This window comes from Cebus imitator, unplaced genomic scaffold (assembly GCF_001604975.1).
Source record: "Cebus imitator isolate Cc_AM_T3 unplaced genomic scaffold, Cebus_imitator-1.0 Scaffold107, whole genome shotgun sequence".
Lineage (NCBI taxonomy): Eukaryota > Metazoa > Chordata > Mammalia > Primates > Cebidae > Cebus > Cebus imitator.
The window spans coordinates 4,483,293-4,504,121 of record NW_016107422.1 but is presented as its reverse complement, the minus strand read 5'-3'; positions in this window follow the sequence as shown (position 1 = coordinate 4,504,121).

The window sequence follows — 20,829 nt, the reverse complement described above, 5'->3', positions numbered from 1 at the left end:
TTGATGGCAGCCTGCCACCACCCCACTAGGGAGTGGTCTCTGAACACCTTCCCCACAGGATTTTGCCACTTACTTCAACTCCTTCCTTTGTGAATTCCTTCATTTGTGAAATCCTTCAGAGTCGAGTCATCTGGGTGAGAAATTGTGGAGTCAATGTCTATGGCAATACGAATTTGTGTTTGGAAAATTCTGTCTTGAGAATGTGCTGCAATTGTTTGCATTGTGAGAGGGATGGATTCGCTCCATTTGAGTCATGTCCCTGGGATGGCACAGGCATTGCCCCAACCTTGATACCGTCGTTGCCTCTCTGGGGCTTCCTAGTCCATCTCTCCAGCTCTGGAAGCTGAGTGAGACATCAGTTAATGTGGAGATGCATTCCTTTATCCAATAAATATTTCCCGAACCTACTATGTGCAGAGCAGAGAAAATAAAGCAGACAAGTCTTCTGCCCCCTCAGAATTTATAATAGATTGAGTGAGACAGAATATAAAATAAATGAATGATTGCATAATTAATTACCAGTTGTGATGGGCACGCCAAAGGAAAAAATACAAGGAACTTTAAGAGGGAAACAGGACCGCGTGCAGCAGGAGGGCTCCTTGGAGGGAGCAGAAGGAAAATGGTGACATTCGGCCCCCAGCACCCTCTGCTAAGTTCTCTGAGCCATTCCCTGTTTCTTTCAGCACAAACAGCCTTGTGCAGACACCCCTGAAAAGAGAATGGGTCACAGGATTGTCAGCATGCGGCTCAATGGGGCTCAGTCCACTCTGAAGCCTGTCCCCCTTCCCAGGGCACCATGTGTTGGCACTGGTCAGCTGGGTTCTCTCCTGCCTCTGGTGAGGATTGGTCATCTGCAGCTGTGCACTATTTGGGGGACACCAGACATCACATGGAACTGCCCCTGCCCCCAGAACCTTCCCACCACAATGCTGCTATTCATCCCTGCTGGTTTCACCTGTGGGGGTGGGGTGAGACTCACCTCTTTCCTCGGTAACTACCTGCCCAAGCTGGGACCCTCTTGTCCACCTCCTGGTCTGGATGAACTAGTGAACTCCTCTAGTCTCCCGCAGGTAAGATTTGATTGTCTACTTTTTTAGAGTTTCAAGCTTAGATGTTTGTGTCTGACCTTTTTCTGGGTAGTTGGGGTCAGAGGCAGGGAGGTCTAAAATGTTTTCATTTCTTAATATAGCTTTCTCCTAGAGAAAATATTCACAAATGCAATCAATGCCAAAATAAAAATGTATGAACAAGCAACAAGTTTTTAATAAAAGGGTAAAAAAAAAAGCCAAAACTGCATTAAAATAACTGAATTTTATGAATATTTTTCTTCTAATAAAGATTTTAAACTTTAAGATAAAAACTCAGATACATAAGAATTACTTACAACTGAGGAACAAGGAGGCACTGTCGTGAGGGTCTAATTTAGTTTTTCTTTCAGTCCAGCAATGTTTATTGAGCATCCCCTAGGACAGAAGCACCATTACCTTGCTGTGTCCCTCCCTGTCCTCCTCTCTCCTTGAAGACCGAGTGAGACTTTACTGGAAAGAAAGCTGGAGAGAAAAGCACTCCAGATAAGAGCTGCTGTAGCACACACTGAGGGCCAGGGCCTGGGATAACAGGAACAGTGAGCGTCTGCCAGGCAGTTCCCTGGGAAGCCTTCCTAGAGCCTTCAGCACTCACCAGACTCTTGTGTCATTGCCCTGGGCTTGCCTGCTGTGGGCTGGGTGCAGGACAATTCCATAAAGAAATGCCAGTGCATGTCGGCGTCTTCAGGGTACTGACCACAAAGTGACTGTGGCCTTAGATGAAGGAGGATGCTTCGTACAAGTGACCGTGGTGGCATCTGCCCACCCACCTTGTATGGGGCTGCCCCTCTGCTGGGCACACTTGATCCATGCCTGTACCGGGCAGGGGGCCATTGTGGAGACCCAGTCACTCACTCAGTGAAGGTTTGTGGGACTTCATATGACCATGGCAGAAGCGTCACACCATCCCGTCGTCCTGAGAAAATTCGTGCCTGACAGAGAAAGCACTGAAACCTTTTTGAATGTTTGCTTGGCTTTTTATTATTTAGTGTATTTATATTGGACTTTTCTAGGAGATCTGTGGCTGAAATTGCTTGGCACCCAATAAAAAATTATTTGCACCTTAGTTCACATTTAAAAAATCATTTTCACCTTAGTTGTTCAGCTTTATACCAAAACTCATGCGAATTGCTATTTCTGTGATAAATTGAAATATATTTTATTTTTCCTTCTTACCTAATGTCTAGAGGTTTATTGTTTGATGCAAACCTAAATCATTGATACCTTTCAATGGTGTCTGTCTAAAGGCTTTTCTTGTTGGATACATTCACATATTTATCCAGGAATTCTTTTTAAAGATATTTTAGATTTTTTTTTATTTTAAAGTTTTTATAGATTTGGGGGATACAAGTGCAGTGTTGTTACATGGATATGCTCCATAGTGGTGGAGTCTGGGCTTTCACTGTGTCCACCACTCAAATAGTGCACATTCTACCCACTAGGGGATTTTTCACCCCTCACGCCTCCCACCCTCTCACCGTTCTGGGTCTCCAGTGTCTGTGCTCTGTGTGTACACTATGCTCATGCGTGTACAGTATGCTCATGTGTGTACACTATTTAGCTCCTGCTTGTAAGTGAGGACATGCAGTATTCAACTTTCTGTTTCTGAGTGATTTCACTAAGATAATGGCCTCTAGTTCCATCCATGTTGCTGCAAAAGACATGATTTCATTCTTTTTTATGGCTGAGTAGCATTCCATTGTGTATATTTACCACCTTTCCTTTATTTAATTATCCATTGATGGATACTTAGGTTGATTCCAGAGCTTTGCTCTTGTGAATGATGTATTCAGCAATTTTTAATTGAGAGCTAGGATGCTAAGTAATCAGAGTACCTGGTCCCAGCCCACAGGAGCTGACAGTCCAGTGGGAGTGGCTTAGAAAATCCCACGGATAATTGTAACAGGACTCTGGCTCTAGGAGCCAATAGCTGATAAGCAGGGTTTGCCTCGGGAGGTGAGTGCTGCTGGGGGCACCTGAACAGCCCTTTCAGAGGAAGTGGCACTGGCAGGCCGTGTAGGACAACAAGGGAGAGAGAGGAGGGCAGATGGCTTTGTGGGCAGAGGGAATGGGGCGGGGCAGGGAAAGGCATGAACTGCCTGAACCTGGTATGGTCTAGGCCAGGCAGTGCTGGAAGGCTCTGCTGCAGGCCAGGCACAAAAGATGGTTTGGGCCAGACTGGGGACAGCCCCAGGCCCATGCGGGGGCCATGGTTTTATTGATTGAACACTAACTTTATGAATCCCTGGGACCTGAGAAAAAGACATGAAGTAGAAAACAAGGAGTTCTTAGGGGTCTGAGAAGAGGATTCCAGGAGAGAACTTTGATTCAGGGACACAGATGACATTATGAAAAGGGAGGGACAAGGATGGGCCAAGGAGACTCTCACCCCACGTGTGTGTGCACACACACGTGCACACACTGAAACACATGCACACTCTCACATACACACTCACACAGGTGCACACACGCACACACACTGACACACATGCACACTCACACACACGTGCACACGCACACATGCATGCAAACACATGCACACACTGACACATGGACACATACATGTGCACACACATATGCACATGTACACTCATGCATGCATGCACACACATTCTCACACACAAACACGCACACTTTTACACACATGCACACACACGTACATACACGCTGACATCTGGTCAGAGAAGAGAAAGGCCCTGAGCTGAGCTTCCCAGTCTGGTCATTGCACTGCTCAGCGCTGCCTGGCGCCCACACTGCAGGGAAGCAGTTGGGCCAGCGGACTGCCCCACCCTGGGATGCTTAGATAGACACTGTGTGCCGGCCGCTGTGGTCTCTGGGTCGTGAGGTCCACTGCTACACCCTGGGAGCCCGCGGGCTAGTGATGGGAGAGTGATCACCCGAGGGCGGCAGAGCCTCCTTAGCTTTTACTTCCCCAGTTTCTCATCTGCCTCTTGCTTGCTGTTGCCTCTTCCAGCAGTTCCATGTAAGCCTTGAGGCTTTATTCACCCCGCTTTATCTTATACAGTCATGCATCAATTAACAACAGGGAAACATTCTGAGAAACGTGCTGTTAGGCTACAGAGTCACTGTGCGAACATCACAGAGTGCACTTACACAAGCACAGCCCGCCACGCGCCTAGGCCAGAGGCGCAGCCCGCCACACACCTAGGCTAGGAAACATAGCTAAGTGCAGAAAAGGTGTAGTAAAAATATCATATGACAGATAGAATGGTGCACCTGTGTAGGGCACTTACCATGAATGGGGCCTGCAGTATTGAAGACTGGAAGCTGCTCTGTGTGAGTCAGTGAGTGAGCGAATGTGAAGGCTAGGACATGACAATACGCTCCTGTATACTTGGTGCTTTACGCTCAGGCTGTACTACATTTATCAGAATATGTTTCCTTCTTCAATAATACACTTACTGTAAATTTTTACTGTAGTATCTATCTTTTTGTTTTATGATGGAGCCTGGCTCAGTTGTCAGGCTGGAGTGCAGTGGTGCGATCTCAGCTCACTGTAACCTCTGCCTCCTGGGTTCAAGCAATTCTCCTGGCTCAGCCTCCGAGTAGCTGGGATTACAGGTGCCTGCTACCACGCCCAGCTAGTTTTTGTACTTTTAGTAGAGATGGAGTTTTACCACGTTGGCCAGGATGGCCTGGATCTGTTGACCTCATGATCCGCCGGCCTCAGTCTCCCAAAGTGCTGGGATTGCCCAAGGTGTGAGTCACTGCGACTGGCCACATTTTTTACTTTATAAATTTAAATAGTTTTTGCTAACTTTCGGACTCCTATAATACAGCTTAAGACCCAAACACATTGCATAGCTGTACAAAACATTTTCTTTATATCCTTATTCTGCAAGCCTTTTTCCTTTTAAAATTAATCATTTTTTAACTTTCACACGGTTCTGATAAAAACAAAGACACAGGGACACACAGTAGCTGAGGCCAGCACAGGGTGAGGAGTCCCAGCATCCCTGTCTCCCACCTCCACGTCTTGTCCCACTGGAAGGTCTGAGGGGCAATAACACATATGGAGCTTCCCTCTCCTAGGACAACAATGCCTTCTTCTGAACACCTCCTGATGGATCTGACTGAGGCTGTTTCACAGTTAACTTAAAAAAAAAAAGGCCAGGCGTGGTGGCTTATGCCTGTAATCACGACACTTTGAGAGGCCAAGGCAGAGAGGTCACCTGAGGTCAGGAGTTTGAGACCATCCTGGTCCAACATGGTGAAACCCTATCACTACTAAAAATACAAAAATTAGCCAGGCGTGGTGGTGGGCGCCTGTAGTCCCAGCTACTCAGGAGGCCGGGACAGGAGAATTGCTTGAACCTGGGAGGTGGAGGTTGTAGTGAGCTGAGATTGCGCCACTGCACTCCAGCCTGGGCAACAGAGGGAGACATTGTTTCAAAAAAAAAAAAAGTACACTTTAAAATAACAATAAAAAGTATAGTGTGGTAAGTCATTTATTATTATTACCAAGTATTACGTCCTGTGCATAACTTCATGTGCTGGGCTTAGTTCTATGGCTGGCAGTGCAGCAGGGTTATTTACTGCAACCAGCATCACCACAAACACATGAATAACGCCTTAGTGTGTGTTGGTATGACGGCTACTATGCTACCAGGTGATAGGAATTTTGCAGCTCTGTTCTAATCTTAGGGGACCCTCATGGTGTATGGGATCCATCATTGACGGAAACATTGCTATGTGGTGCATGACTGTATTTGGGGTTCTGGGTCATACCTGGGTCATACAGAAGGCTGAGTTGATCCTGACTCATTCAGCCACATTCATGAGATTGCAGAGAAGCAGCTGAGACCCTCTCCCCATAACATGACAGCAGCAGAACTGCCACCAGAAGCAATGGGCACAGTGTGTTTTGGGAGAGCAGGCTCTATGTCATGGGGTCCCCCCTTCTGCAGGCATTCTCTGGGTGTCTTTGACTTTCTCTTTTGCACACCAGAGCTGATGACCATGATGAAGGTCTCTGTCCCTACCTGAAGCTAAGCTCCAGTTTGAATAATTTTCAACCTCAAAGTGAGTCCAGCCAATCAACAGGCAGATGCATGAGACTTCAGGCTTGTATCCAGCACCTCCTGGCTCTACCCACCAAGAGTGTTCCCGGCTCACAGGCTGGGCCTCCTCCCATATGACTGGCCTAGGAGGGCAGAGACAAGGACACGTTAGTGAATGTCCACTGAGGGCTGTTCTGTGCTTGCATTGGGTACAGGAAGAGGGTGGGCATGCATGTGTGCACTGCAAGTCCTGGGCCCCAGAGGAAGTTATATGACAGACTTGTACCTGAAAGTGAGTAGCTGAAAGTGCTGTGTGCCAGTGCTGAGGGCACACGGTGGTACTGAGACTCCCAAGTGTTGTGTGGAAGATGGCTGTTTGAGCCTGGCTTTCTTGATTGAGAGAGGAAAGGAGGCCCTCCCTGGTAGGGGAGGCTGGGACAGTGGGTAGGCTGGCTCTTCTCAAACAAGGGTTCATCTAGGAGAGACAATGAAGACCAGGTGACTGGGGAAGTCATGTGCAGCTTAACCTTAACACTAGCTCTAGGTGCCAGCTGTGGAGTCTCCAGGCTTCTGAGCAAGGCAGGGCACTGGGAAAGACAGGAAGACAGAGGGACACCCTTCCTGGGCAAAACTCATTGGAAGCAGTCATGCCCTGCTCTCTGATGTCTGCCTTTTGGGGACAGGGACCTGCTGATGGCATATGGCTTTTCTGCCTGTTGATCTGGGCAAGGGTGACTCTCACCTCTCAGGAGCCTGAGGGTCAGTGGGTTTCCATTTGTGCCATTCTGGTGTGTGTTGGGATGGTCCTCAATGGGAGCTGGCTGGGCCAGCTTGCGTCTGTCCCTGGTCTGTTGGCCCCAGAGCAAACCAGAGCAGGTTAGGTCAATACCCATCCATTGAGTGTCTGCTCAATGACTGAGCCCATGGGACACCAAAGAGTCACCTAGCCTGGTGAAGCATGAAGCTGGGCAGAGCCAACCATGGTACAATGGGGTTGCCAGCAAGGGAGTGCATACTTGACAGAGGGGGGTGCAGCATGGGCCATCTCAGGGTCCCTGCCTGGTCCTGAAGCTGGGAGCGGGCTGCAGGGCCACCCTCTCATGGGTTTGTTAAAATAGCTCTTGGCTCTTGGAGAAGAGATGGCTGACATGAACAGCTCTGAGATACAGTGAGTGGGTTTTCCCAGTGTTTCTGATGGTCTCCCTCAAAGAAGCTCAGGGTCACTGACTTCTGAAGAACCCATGCGTCTGGCCATGGGGCCTGGCTAGGTCCCAAAAGGCCTGTGTGCCAGGAAAAGGGTCCTGAAGAGGGGCTATCAGCTACTTCTAGGAGCCAGCACACAATGTCAATGGCCAGGATATGCATTTGTTCCCTTATCCTCCTTGGTACTCAGAGGAGTCCCTTGCAGGGCCAGGAAGAGAATGGTGGCTGTGCAGGGCAGGTGGGGAGAGGCAGGGAGCCTGAAGGTACACTGGCCCCCTGGCTGTCCATCAGGGTTACTGGGAGGTCTACAGCTCCAGGGGTCTGGGTAGTCCATGGAGAAGGGGAGGACAGAAGAAAGTGAGAAATTCATGGGGAGCATTAGCAGGTCAGGAGGCTGAGAAAAGCCAAACACGGTCAGAGTTTACCCAGGAGAAGGTGGCTTGAAAAAGAGATCCCGTTGGACTGACCTTCAAGTCTGGATAAGGCAGGTAATCATTTCGGAATGCTTGCAACACCACCCTGGAGGAAGTCAAAGCAAGAAGGAGCGTCTTGGTCCGTCAGGGTCCATGCCAAGGGCACACCCACTTCAGGCTGAATTACGTTCCTAATGTATTGTAAGAGCTGCATGAGTCAGGAGAGGCTCAAGTCAATATACTCAGCCTAACGTGCTGACCATGATCCTTGAGACTGTCATATACTTGAAAATGGGGACGGCAGCCCTTCACTGCAGGAGCAGAAATAACCTGGTAAAGAGGAGTCCTGCTTATGTGGTAGTCTTCCAGTGAGCCAAGTGGTTTGGTCTTGTGAACAGATCCATTTTCCAAAGTATTCTGAATTTTCTGAATCCTCTCAAGTTCACTCTTATACCTTTTGACCAGGTAACGTGGTAACCACTGCCTGTATCCTGGACGCCCAGAGGCCATCAATATGTCCTGGAGGCTTTGGGAACACAGGCAGCCGGGTCTTTTCCAATGCAGACAACGAGGAGAGCAGCACCCATTTCTTGTTGATCATTTCAGAACTGGGAGACAAAGAACTTTAATCTTGGGGCTAGAATTTAATTTGTTTTTGAGAATGCCAACTATCACCAAGCAATGTCAGCACTGGTCTAACACTGGTGTGAGGTTTGCACACACGCAGCTAAAACGGCACATTTAGAATAAAAGACACTGTGTGCACATACAGCGTGTGCACACCGTCTAAGGGCGTTCTTTAGACCTGGAGTTTTCTCCGCCTTGCCAAACTTCATGCGCCTTGTAGAAGAGGGGAGCGAATTTTCCAAGTTGTGACGATACTTTTCTTCCATCCAGCCACACCCTCTTCCGGGCCTGTGTGGTGAAACATGGGCGATGTGGCGTCACTGGAGGATGTGAGCGAGCACGCTTCTGCTCATCTCAACCCAGGCCTCTGGGAGAGCCTTTAGGGTCGCTCTGGGACTTAGGGGAGGCTCCGTCCTGGGCTGGGCGCTGGGGCTCTCCGCACAAATGCTAAGCAGTTCTCATTTATCGGTGTCCAATAGGCCTTATACAAAGTGCCAAAGTGCCCCAGGAAGGCTCGACCAGCACGTGGCCCTAGTTGTCCCCTGGCTCCTGGGGTCCGCGGAGCTCTAGATGTACCTGCAGCCCCTCCCACGTCCTGCAAGCCACCCTTGTCCCTCTGCTCCCGCTCCCCACCCCCCATCTCTTTTGCTATTCCGGGGAAGGCCACGCAAGCTGCACCCCGGACGCGCCCCGGGGGGAAGCCGGAGCCCCAGCAGCCACACCCCCAGCCTGCACGCGCGCTGGCCGCCTGACTTCGCCTTCGCGGTCGCGGGCAGGGAGCGCGCGTTTCCATCGGTTAATTAGAAGCGGGAGTCGGTGGAGCCCCCGCCGGCCGGCGGCCCGCGCACCGCCCGCCAGGGGCGCCCTCCCCGCAGCCCGCCGGCCCTTTGATCGCCCGCGGCCCGCGGCCCGCAGCCCGCAGCCCGCGCTGTGCCGGGCAGGTGGCGGCAGCGGGGCGCGGCGCGCTCAGGCGCACGGGTCCCGGGGCCGCGGCGCGCTCCCCGCCACGCAACACATCAAGGCCCCGCCGGCCGGCGGGCGCCTTCATTAGCAGCCTGAAATTATAATATTATGTTAAAGAACAAAGCTGCTCCCCGGAAAAATATGTGCTGCATATCTGACAAAGATAAATTGGATTATTCAAAATATTCTTGATGAAATGTTACATTTTGCAACTAATTATCAATCTGTTTTATCTGCAGACCAGCTGGGCATTTTTGTGCATGCAAGACCTGCCTTCGCAATGATCTTAAGATGTCACTGTAGCGTTTACATCTTTTATTTCAAGATTTAAATAACTAGGAAGTAGCTAATGTAATTCACTGCTGAGAAGAAAGGCGAGCTCCTCGGTTCCTTTCCAAAGCGATCTCCTCCTAATGAACTTCTCTGGACTGTGAGTAATGAGGCTTTATTCAAATAATGTTTAAGGAAGGCTCTGTCAGTGTAATTTCTAAAAAAGGGACCAATGTTTAATACGTTTAAAACATCTCTATTCATACGATATTAGCTGAGGCAAGCCCACAATAGTACTTGCCAAGGGGAATTCTGTGTTGCTCTTTCAGAGTAGAGAGTCCTGAACTTGGCCTGGGCCAAGCCCCCAGGACCTCTGCAAAGCAGGGAGCTCGGCCCTCCTTTATATCTGGTGTTTTCCAGAGCGAATGCGTTTAAGGTGCTCTGGGTTGATATAAACCCTCAGCATGAAGGAGTTTCAGCATTCTGCCCCTCTCCCCAGCAATATCTCTCTCTGTTTTAGCTTGGGGATTGTGTCGATATAGTTTTTCTGTTTTGTGAGCTCTATTTGCTTTGCAACAGCAGAAAAACCGAATGGGATGGATTCAAAACCCTTCACATTTTCCTTGTGGGTGGGGGGTGTGGCGGTGGCTAGAAAATGTGCTTCATCTCTACGCCTTGAGCAGCCAGCCCTTTGCTTCATGTGAGTATATTTGCCTTTTAGATTAAGGAGAAAAACTGTGCTCTTGTGCACAAACACACACAGAAGTGCTTTCTGGTATGTTCTGGTCATCATCTTGTGAAGTTCAGTGACAAATATAAGAATGGCTCCCATTTGTTTACCTCTCTTTGCTTTTTTTTCATCTCAATAGACTCTCTTGATCATGCTAGAGGGAAAAGGCAAGGTTGGGCATCATTCCCATTTTGCAGATGAGGATGCTAAGGCTCAGGGAAGCAGGTGATGTGACTTGCTCAAGGGTGCCCTGCCAGCTATGGGGGAGGGAGGGCTCCAAGCCTTTCCATACCTGGTACCCACACAAGGGCTGAGTGCGTCACTGGGTAGAGGATGGAAGATGAAGTTATAATTGATGGGAGGAATCATGGGGAATCTGTCAGAATGTGGGGTTCCCTTCTGAGTTGAGAGGTCTTCAAAGTGGGTACAAGGAAAATCAAGCAGATATTTTCCCGCTAAAAATGACAGAACATACATTCTTCTTGCTTTTCCAATTGATAAGATTGTGACTGCTTTTCCATAAAATGATATCCAGACAGGTTCTCAGGGCTGTCACTAAGCCTTTTGAAATTTTGCATGAAGGAAGCACTTCTATGAGTGCCTTTCTCTATCTACCCATGTCATTTTCTTCTTTTTTGGCTTTGGTTATAAAATGTCTTTTGTTCAGATTGCACAAGACCTAATTCTCTGCCTGATTTGGCCCCTGAGTATTCCATTTTGGTATTCCTATATTAATGGTCAAATTATAGAGATCAAATAGAAAGCCTTTCAAGAAAAACGGACTGGACTTTGCTGAGACTGTGCTCTTTGATGAGAATTTAATCTGTTCTTAAACTGCTTGTTTTCTGCCCAGATATTTCTTTGGTGGAGTCCATGGCTGTCAGGACCCAGAGGTGCTGTGGCCCCTTGGAGTTCAGAGGAGACCCCTTCAGTTATCAGCCTTTCCCGGTCAACCTCCTGGGGCTTTTGCCTCAAGTGACTTAAAGTGACTTTGAGCTGTCACCAGATGATACCAAACGCTCTGCATGGAGAGTCAATCTTTCTATCCCAGAGACCACAAGTTACAGAGTGCCAGATATTGGGTCCTGTGGTTTTATTCTAAAATCAATTCTAATCTAAAAATTAGTTCATTTATTTTAGAAGCCGTGAAATAGTTTTGTATTGTTTTTTCCATAGAGGAGTTATAGTGCATGTGTGTAAATGATTCCCACACACCACTTGACAGTGTGTGGCCAAGAAGACACGAGAAGCCTCCTGAATCAGTTTGCTGTCTGCGCTTGTCCACGCAGAGAACGCCCAGAGCTCTGTCCTCGGTTGGTTGCTGCCCAGCGTATCTGGTTCACAATAGTGCTTTGAAAAGTTCTAGTGATCGGGGGTGGGCAAACATTTTCTATGAGGGGCTGGATAGTAAGTTTTCCAGAGTTGCAAGCTATGCTACTCTTTGCAACGACTCAACTCTGCTGTTGGAGCTAGATAGCAGCTGTAGATGACATGTAAGTCAATGAGCTTTGTTCTGATACAACTGTATTTGTAGGCACTGACATGTGAATTTCATATAATTTTCATGTGTTGTGAAATACTATTCTTCCTTTTTGCTTTTCTTCTAACCATTTGCAAATGTAATAACCGTTCTTAGCTGGTGGGCTGTCCTGGAAAAGCCGATGCCTGGGTTGGGCCGGCAGGCTGCATTTGGCCCACTCCACTCGAGGGTCTGGCATCCCTCACTGCAGCTGCTCTTAACTCTCTCACTGCTCTTGTTGGAGTGAGTGAATAATGCCTTTTTACAGATTTGTATCTTCTTACAAAATATTAGGCTTTCTATTAGTTTTCTGTAGTTGCTTAACAAATTACTACAAATAACACCCATTTATTATCTCACAGTTTAGTAGGTTACACGTCCAATGGGCTTGGCTGGATCCTCTGCTTAGGGTCTCACGAGGCCAAAATCAAGGTGTTGGAGTGGCTGGTCTGTTATCCTGAGGCTCTGGGGAAGAATCTGCTTCTGAGCCCATCCGAGTTGTCATCAGCCATCAGCTCCCTGCAATTGTAGGACTGAGATCTGCTGCCTTGCTGGCTCTTGGCTGGGGAAGCTCTCAACGGCTAGATACCATTCACATCCCTTGCCATGTGGGTCCTTGATCCTCAGAACAGCAAGGGTGCCCCCATCCTACTCACAGTTGCAACCTCTCTGACTTCCTCCTCTGCTGCCAGCCTTAGAAATTTCTCTGCTCTTAAAAGCCTTGTCTGATTAGATCATCCTCACTCAGAGAATCTGTATATTTTAAGGTCAACTGATTAGTAACTATAATCACATCTACAAAATCCCCTCTGCTCCAGAATGTAATATAATTACCAGTTCCACATCTCACTGTATTCACAATTCCCCGACACTCAAAGGGGAGGTGTTGTTATGTGGGGTGAGGGCTGCTGGGAATTGTTTTTAAAATTCTGTCTATCTTAGGCTGCAAAGATCCCTTATCTGTCAGGGTGATTCAACTGGGAAGTTTAAATTATATGGCTTCAGCTAGTAGAGAGACTCTAATAAGTTAAAGGGTTCACTGCATTCTGGATCTAAACTGAGGGACAGAAAGGGATCGGGACTAACTTTCCTCCTCAGCTGCTGGGATGACTGTGGTTAGGTAAGGAGGAAGGATAGACTGAGGGCGGAAAAGTGAAAGTACCGTAGAGCTAGTGAGGAGGGGCACAGGTCTTTCCTGAGGACTGTCTGTGCTGGAAGTTTCAAGGCAGATTCCACACTGCAAAGCCTCCAAAGGCGCCTCTTAATCCCGAAGAGTTTTTCTGCAAAATCACACATATTTTGTCTCTCCCATGCACACGTACTTACCCATTCCACAAATATTTACTGAGCACCTACTCTCCACCAGGGAAGTGCCAGATGCTATAAAAGTGAAAGTGAAGGGGGGCAGCAAGCCCGGGCTGAGGTTACAGCTTAACAGGGCAGTATGTTGGCTTCCTGTGGCTGTTGTGACAAACTGGCACAAATGAAGATGGCTCAGAATAACAGAAATTTATGGTCTCACATTTCTCGAGGTTGAAAGTCTGAAATCAAGGTTTCTTTAGAGCCATGTTCTCTAGGAAGGGTCTAGGGGCAAATCTGGAACCTGCTCTTTTAGGGGCCTCACCTGTCCACTCCAAACAGCTTAGCAATATGTATAATCTGTAGATGTAGAGGTTGTCCCTAAGAGGAATTTTGATGAGCAAGATTGGCCTGGGTGATAAGATAGAGCCAGGGGAGTGAGGAGGGGAACAGGAAGTTTGTGCGAGGAGACACTTCAGAGGGACTGCAAGGTCTGGGGGGCAACCCCTGCCCTCCTGTAGGTTCTGAAATGGTGAGGATGTGTCACAGCATGTGGGTCTCCTGGGAGGAGCAATGCTGGGCAGGTCAGAGCTGCTAGCTTACCCAGTGCTGAGAGTCAGCCACAGGCAAGGGATGGGCCATCTAAATTTGAAGGCAGTGCACTTGGATGGGCTGTGTGGCCTCAGGGGAGGGTGAGACATCTCAGCTCTGGCCAGGGACTTCTGCCAAGCACCACTGCGGGGAGGTGATTCTGTTTTCTCCAAATCCTTCTCTACATTTTTCATCACACCATTGATCTTAACTTGTTCTAGATTTGCTGTCCTTAGAAATTTAACTTTTTTCTTTTTTGAGTTTTTGACCTAATTTTAGTTCATTTTGCTTCTATTAAAAAAGTGCCATAAATCGGGTGGCTTATAAACAACAGAAATTTATTTCTCACAGTTCTGGAAGCTGGGAATTCCGAGTTCAAGGCACAGCAGCTGCAGCGCCTGGTGAGGGCCTGCTTCTTCCTGGCTTCTCGTTCCTGCCTCACATGGTGGATGGGACTAGCTAGGACTCTGAGCCTTCTTTTTTTTCCCTCGAGATGAAGTCTTATTCTGTCACCCAGGCTGGAGTATAATGGTACTATCTCAGTTCACTGCAGCCTCCGCCTCCTGGGTTCAAGCGATTCTCCTGCCTCAGCCCCCTGAGTTGCTGGGATTACAGGTGTTCACCACCACACTCAGCTAATTTTTGTATTTTTAGTAGAGTTGAGGTTTTGCCATGTTGGCCAGGCTAGTCTTGAACTCCTGACCTCAGGTGATCCAACCGCCTTGACTTGGGCCTTTTTTATAAGGACATTAATCCCATTTACAAGGGCTCTACCCTCATGACTTAATCACTTCCCAAAAGGTCTCCACTTCCTAGTGTCACACCTGGCGGGGTTTGGATTCCAGCACATGAATTTTGGAGAAACACAAACATCAGGTCATAGCAGATCTGTATAGGCACTCTCAGAGTCTGGGGTGGGGAGGATGTCCTAGCTGAAGATTTTGGTTTTGAGTTTCAGGGGAAGGTCGCTTTCTGCAGGGACCTGCTTTCTACCTGCAGCTCCTTGAGTGGAGGCTCCATGAACGCAGGGTCAGCTTCTGGTTGTCTGAGCCTCAGGCGCTGGCCAGGTGCAGGGCTGAGTCCCAGCCAGTGATGTCCAATGAATGACGGAGTGGCAAATAGTGCATGTCTTTTGGGCTGTTAGGAAAAGGGGCTGTCCTGAGACACGCAGAGCCGTCTCAGCTTCTGCTCTTCTCTTTGGCTTTGCCCAGATGAGCAGTGCTCAGAGCAGCCTGTCAACAAGGGGCATGATCTCTGCAGAGGGAGACTTTTCCTGTTCAGATGGTGAACAGTCATAATTCTGTTAGGGGCTTGGTTTCTGGTTGGCTGGGAAATGGGAGGCTGGGCAAGACACCTGGAATTGGAAGTTGCCCTCGGACTCAAGGGGTGCTCAGCCATAAACTTGGAATGGCCGGTGAGCAGACACACGTTACTTTTGCATTCAGTCTTCTGAAGATACTGGAAAATAGGTGTAGAGTTTCCTTTCCATGTTGCAGATTAGAAATGGAGGCTCAGAGATGGCAATGATTTTTCCAAGATTAGCTCCCTAGAAAATAGAGATGGGTGTGTAATGATGTGAGGCCTGGGATCAGGGCTGAGACAAGCCCGGGGGACTCATACCAGCACACCTGCCAGCTGGGCAGGCCTCTGCTCCTTCCTCTTTGGAGCAGAGATGATGATCTTGCCTGGTGGGGTTGTTGATGACAGTGGGAATCACTCACCCGTCGTTCCCCAGGTGTGAGTCAGGGGCTGACTACAGAAGTGGCCACGATAGCTCAACCTCTGGCTCAGAGTGCTGTGTCCACCTGGTGACCACCGTTATCACCTTGAGACTTAAATTCAGGTCTTTAAGCTCCAGTGACCTTCCTTCTCCTCCCTCCTCCCACTGAGGGGTGTTCAGGTTTTTTCCTGAACTTCCTCTAAATTAGGCCCTGTAATATGTCAGATGCTGGAAGCATACAGAGGACTATCAGGCCCATGGGAAAAGCTGGAAGGACCATCAGGGTGGGCTTCGAACGGGGCTCAGCTGGGATTTGCCTTTCCTCCTTCTCCACCCCCAATGTTGTGTCCTTCACGCCATCAAAACAACCGCCAGCGCTTTTCATGTCTCGTTATTTTATTATTTTATTTAATGCTCATAATAGTCCGACTAGGTAAGCATTATTATTACTAATGAATGTACATTTTTCAGATGGGGAAGTTGAAGCAGAGGATAAGTACTGGTCTCTGTGCTGCTGCTGTAAGGACTTGCCTTCTCCTGGGATCTGTGTGCATCAACACACATGTGTGCATATATGTCATATATGTATTGTGTGTGCGCATGTGCACATGTACATCTGTGCGTATGTATGTGTGTGTTTGTATGTGAGGGTTTTTTGGGCCTAGAGCAGCAGTCTCTGTGGCTGCTCTGGTTCACCTCTGCCACCTGAGCCCACAGAGAGGTCCAGAACTTTGGGGCCGCATCCTTTCTTCCAGCACAGTGGAAGAAAGGGTGGTAAACTGCAGCAGGCCAGAAGTGGGGCTGGCCTTAGCTTGGTCCACCTTCTTGGGGCGTAGGGGACCACCCTGAGGGCCCTCCTCACAGTTTGCCTGTGTTGGCCCAAGCAGGCCCTTTGGTTGACAGCATCCAGTACTGTGCTGAGCCAGGCTGTCTCTGGGCCATGTGGCAGGAGGGGCTGGGAGCCCACTGTCCCCAGAAGTCTCTGTGTGCAGGAGTCCAGGCCAGAGGTGGAGATTTGCTTCCCAGTGGGAGGGCAGGAAAGCAGAGGACAGAAACATCCCGGGGCCTTCATGCAGCCTCTGACCACCCTGGGCTGGGTCTCACCTGCCAGCGCCAGGCGACAGTCTAGTCTGGTTTTAGAGCGATGACATCCAATACAGTATCAGCCACATGTAGCCATTTAAATGGAATCAATTCATTGATTATCAATCAACCCATTAAGCTAATTAATTAAAATGAGATTACACCTCCATTTCCTCAGTGGCAGTTACTACATTCAAACCACATTCAAGAGCTCAGCACAAACAGAATATTTTTCTTATCGCAGAAAGTTCTGTGGAATGCTGTTGCTCTAGAGGGCAGCTCTGAGCACATCATAGCCTCAGTCAGATGAGTGAGTGTGGTGGAGACTTCAGGGATCTTCATGTCTCCTGCACCCCCAGCTTCATTCCTGTGCCCCATCTATCCTGACCACAAGGTCAAGCCCTCCATGCTGTGCCCGTCATCCAAAGCCTTCAAGGGCAAGGCCAGGCTGTTAGATTTCATCTGGGGTGTGGGAGAAGACAGGCCGAGGATAGGGGACCACCTTTGTTCCTTTATTTTTATTTTTCCAATATGCCAGCCACTGTGCTGCACATTTTACAAGAGAGTGAGAGCCATTTGTTGGATGCTTAGCATGTGCTGGACACTGGAATTTCCCTTGTGAGCCCTCAGTGCCCACCCCAGAGCTGGGGCTTCCATGGTTCTTACTGAGAAACTGAAAACCCCCCAGGCTGGGAGCCACACCCAAGCTTGCTGGGTCGGTAACTGTGGCCTGTGATTCTGGCTGAATTCTGTCGTTAAACCCCATTCCCAAGCAAACCCCACAGCCTCATGTGTCCCTCCTCACCTTTTTTTTTTGACGGAGTCTCGCTCTGTCGCTCAGGCTGCAGTGCAGTGGTGCTGTCTCGGCTCACTGCAATCTCTGCCTTTCGGGTTCAAGTGATTCTTCTGCCTCAGCCTTGTGAGTAGCTGGGACTACAGGCGAGTGCCACCATGCCTGGCTAATTTTTGTATTTTTAGTAGAGATGGGGTTTCACCACGTTGGCCAGGCTGGTCTTGAACTCCTGACCTCGTGATCCGCCCACCTCGGCCTCCCAAAGTGTTGAGATTACAAATGTGAGCCACCGTGCCCCTCCTCATGTGTCCCTTTTTCTTGGAATAATGGTAACCCTTCAGCCTGCACCTTAACATATACTTTCCCTCACTGAACATCACTTAGGGGTGATTTTGTAGGAAAACTGGATGCAACCGTCATTGGCTTGTGTTGATGTCTTCCATGTTCCCTGCCTTTTTTTTGCTTTCCTTGATGGACCCTCAGATGCTCTTAATTTAAAATCTTATCATTTCCGTTTACAGCTGTCATCTTCTGGAAAGTTATTTAAGACCATTTGTCTTCAGGTGATTACACAGCTTCTTTCCCCTCTGAACTTGAAAACAAACAGTTTACACTAAGTATTATAGTCCTTCCAGAAACCAGGACCAGCTAACTTAATTGTAGACATCAAGATAAGCTCCAAGTATGATTTTCCATCACAGGAACCATCAATGGTATTTTCTGGTGAGAGGTTTCAGTTTAAAATCCCTGGTCAATCAGTGCTTAACTCTCAGGAGGAAATTAAAGGAACCACTTGAAAATGGCTGAGAAATAGAAAAAAATCAAACTCAAGCTCTCTTGGCTCCAGCAGACATTCTGCAAAGGTGGACAGAAGGTCAGCTGAGTGCTAAATGCTGTTCCCGGCTCCCTGGTTGTCCCTGGGCACATCTGGCCGGGCGGCGCTGTGATGAGGGAGACCGAGTGGCTGCTTTAAAGATGACTTTTGGCGGGCCACCATGGTCTGTTAAGATTGCAAAATACATGCGGCAGGCATGGGTGGGAGAAGGACTCTCGCTTGGGCTGGTCTTTAGAAAACGGAAACAAACTCACTATCTTCGAAGAGATCAGTTTGTGCCCCATTTGGTTTTAATGCTAAACCCTATGAAATGATCTTAAGCAGAAAAATCAATTTCCCAGAAGTCTCAGATGTACACTGTAACTCTTATTTGAACTGAATCTTGGTAGAGTTAAATAATTGAGCTTGCTTTCTTTAAGTGATACAGATGTATTTCATGCTAGGAATAACTTGTGAACCAGAGGGTGCCCAGAGGAAGTGGGACGCGAGCCGCTTGAGGTCATGCCTGCCAAAGGGGTGGGGCCAGGGTGGCACCAAATCCCAGTCATCTTTCCATCCAGAATAAACCAGGAGGGGTGGGAACTGCTCCAGGATTGGAGCTGAACAGGCTGCATTGATGCAAAGGAAAGAGCGCAGGGAGAAAGCCTGGCACGTTCCAGTTCTAAAGAGAAGGAAAGGATGGAACATGTGCCTGACCTCATCACACTTTAGCCTGACTCCCATCTCCTGCCTGGGTTGACCTGGGCTCTGCAACTTTTCAGAGCCTCAGTTTTCCATCTGCAAAATGGGAGTTCATTTTTCCTTCAGTCGCATGTGTTGACTCCACTGGGCACTGGGATGTGGCAGCGAACAGGTCAGATAAATCCCTGGTGGTGGAGACAGACAGTCCGGAAGTCAGCCAGTATGTGAAAGTGTGTGGTGTGGAAAGTGCTGGAAGGAAGAACGCAGTTATAACTATTGAGCCTGATTCCTAGCACCCCTGGGGAGATGGAATATGTGAATAGAACAAGGAGCCTAGTGAAGTGCTCCAGAAATGTTAGCTTTTCCTCCTCCGGGTTGATATGATAAGAATACCCTTGCCAATCTCATCAGTGTCATCATCAGCACTGTTTTCATTATGTAAGGAAGGGGGTGGAGAAAGAGACGGAAACTCAGAAATAAGGGGAAAGAAATGAAGGTAGAAACCTGAGGGCTGGTGGGGGTAGTTGGGTTCTGGGTTTATACCCGCTAAGACGTGGGCACATGTTGCCTGCCTTCTTCCCTTCTAAGCCTGCCCTCCAGCCTGTGCCCAAGCATCCTCACCCCAGCTTGTCCAGGGTGGCTGTGAGGGAAGCTCTGGGGCCAGGGACATGACTTGGACCCTGTGGCTCTGCACATGAACACAAGAGGTATTTTTGACTGGATTTGGGCACAACTCTGGAATGGACACCTCCTTGTTGCCGAGAGGCCAGTGGGAGGTGAGGTTTGCTCTCTGGGCAGTTTGCTCAAGTTGAGAGCAGGGAGAACCCCTAAATGCAGACAGACAACCATTCGCGTTCATTTTGTCCTTGCATTTCCAAAACTGGCTCTGGGGGTGCGTTCATACTGAAGCCATGGTCCCCGAGGGCCTGGGCATCTGGACAGCCCTCCTGGCTTGCCTTCAGGTTGGAAAATGGCTGTTAGCGATCCAGTCTCCTTTGGAGTGTTTTTAACAGCTGAATGTTTGCTTTGCCAATTTAGAATACAAGGTCCGTAAGGAAGCCATTGATAACCCCCGCTGTAAAGGATGATGTGACGGGTGTAGATATAAAGCAGATGAGGGTTACTTGGAGGTGAAATGTGGTTTTCCATGCTCGCAATTGAGGCCCTGAAATCCAAGCTCCCCCTGAGTTTCAATGGCCTGTATTTGTTTGCTTATTTTGGCTGCTCTCTCTGCTGTTGGAATCTCCTCTCGCTCGCCTCTAGCAGGGCCGAGTGACACACATCTAATCTAAAACCATGAATCCGCGGTTCCAGGGCTGCTGCTGTCACCAAGCAGCTGTGTGACCTGGGCAACCTGCTCAGATTCTCTGGAGTGCTGGCGGTGTTCTCCTCTTAAAGGGAGCAACGTGCAAAGTCAATCTTCCCCACTGCAGAACTCTGTGATTCCATGGTAACTGGCTTCGTTTGGAGAATTTGGTCAACACAAGATGAGATCACTGGAGATCATTCAGGGTTTGTGAACTAAGGCAGGGAAGTCGTGAGTTATTTGATTTGATTTTTTTACACATTCTATATTTGGACAAAAGCACGTTGGACATACTTTGGTCTCTTTGGCTGTCAAGTCCCTGTTTATTTAATTCCTCCAGAAAGTCCTGGTAATACCTTGATTAACTTCCATCTGTAAGTAAAACCTTTATGTGAAGAGGACTCCACTCCATTCACCAAAGAAGTCCTGACCTTCAGAGGTGAACTGTCATCAAGCGGCGCCCAGTCAAGTGGCTTTGCTGGCTTTGGTTGACCTCTGGGTGATGAGATGGGTTCTCTCATCCTGACTGTGCCACAGCCCACGGGGGACGTGGCTTTTGGCTTTTATCCAGAAGGAATGAACAGTAAATAAATGAAGAAGTATATTAGGCTGAACCACTGACATTTGTATGCAGGGTCGTAAATGTGTGTAGATGAAGAGAAGCAAAAGATTTTTTAATAAATGCTTTTG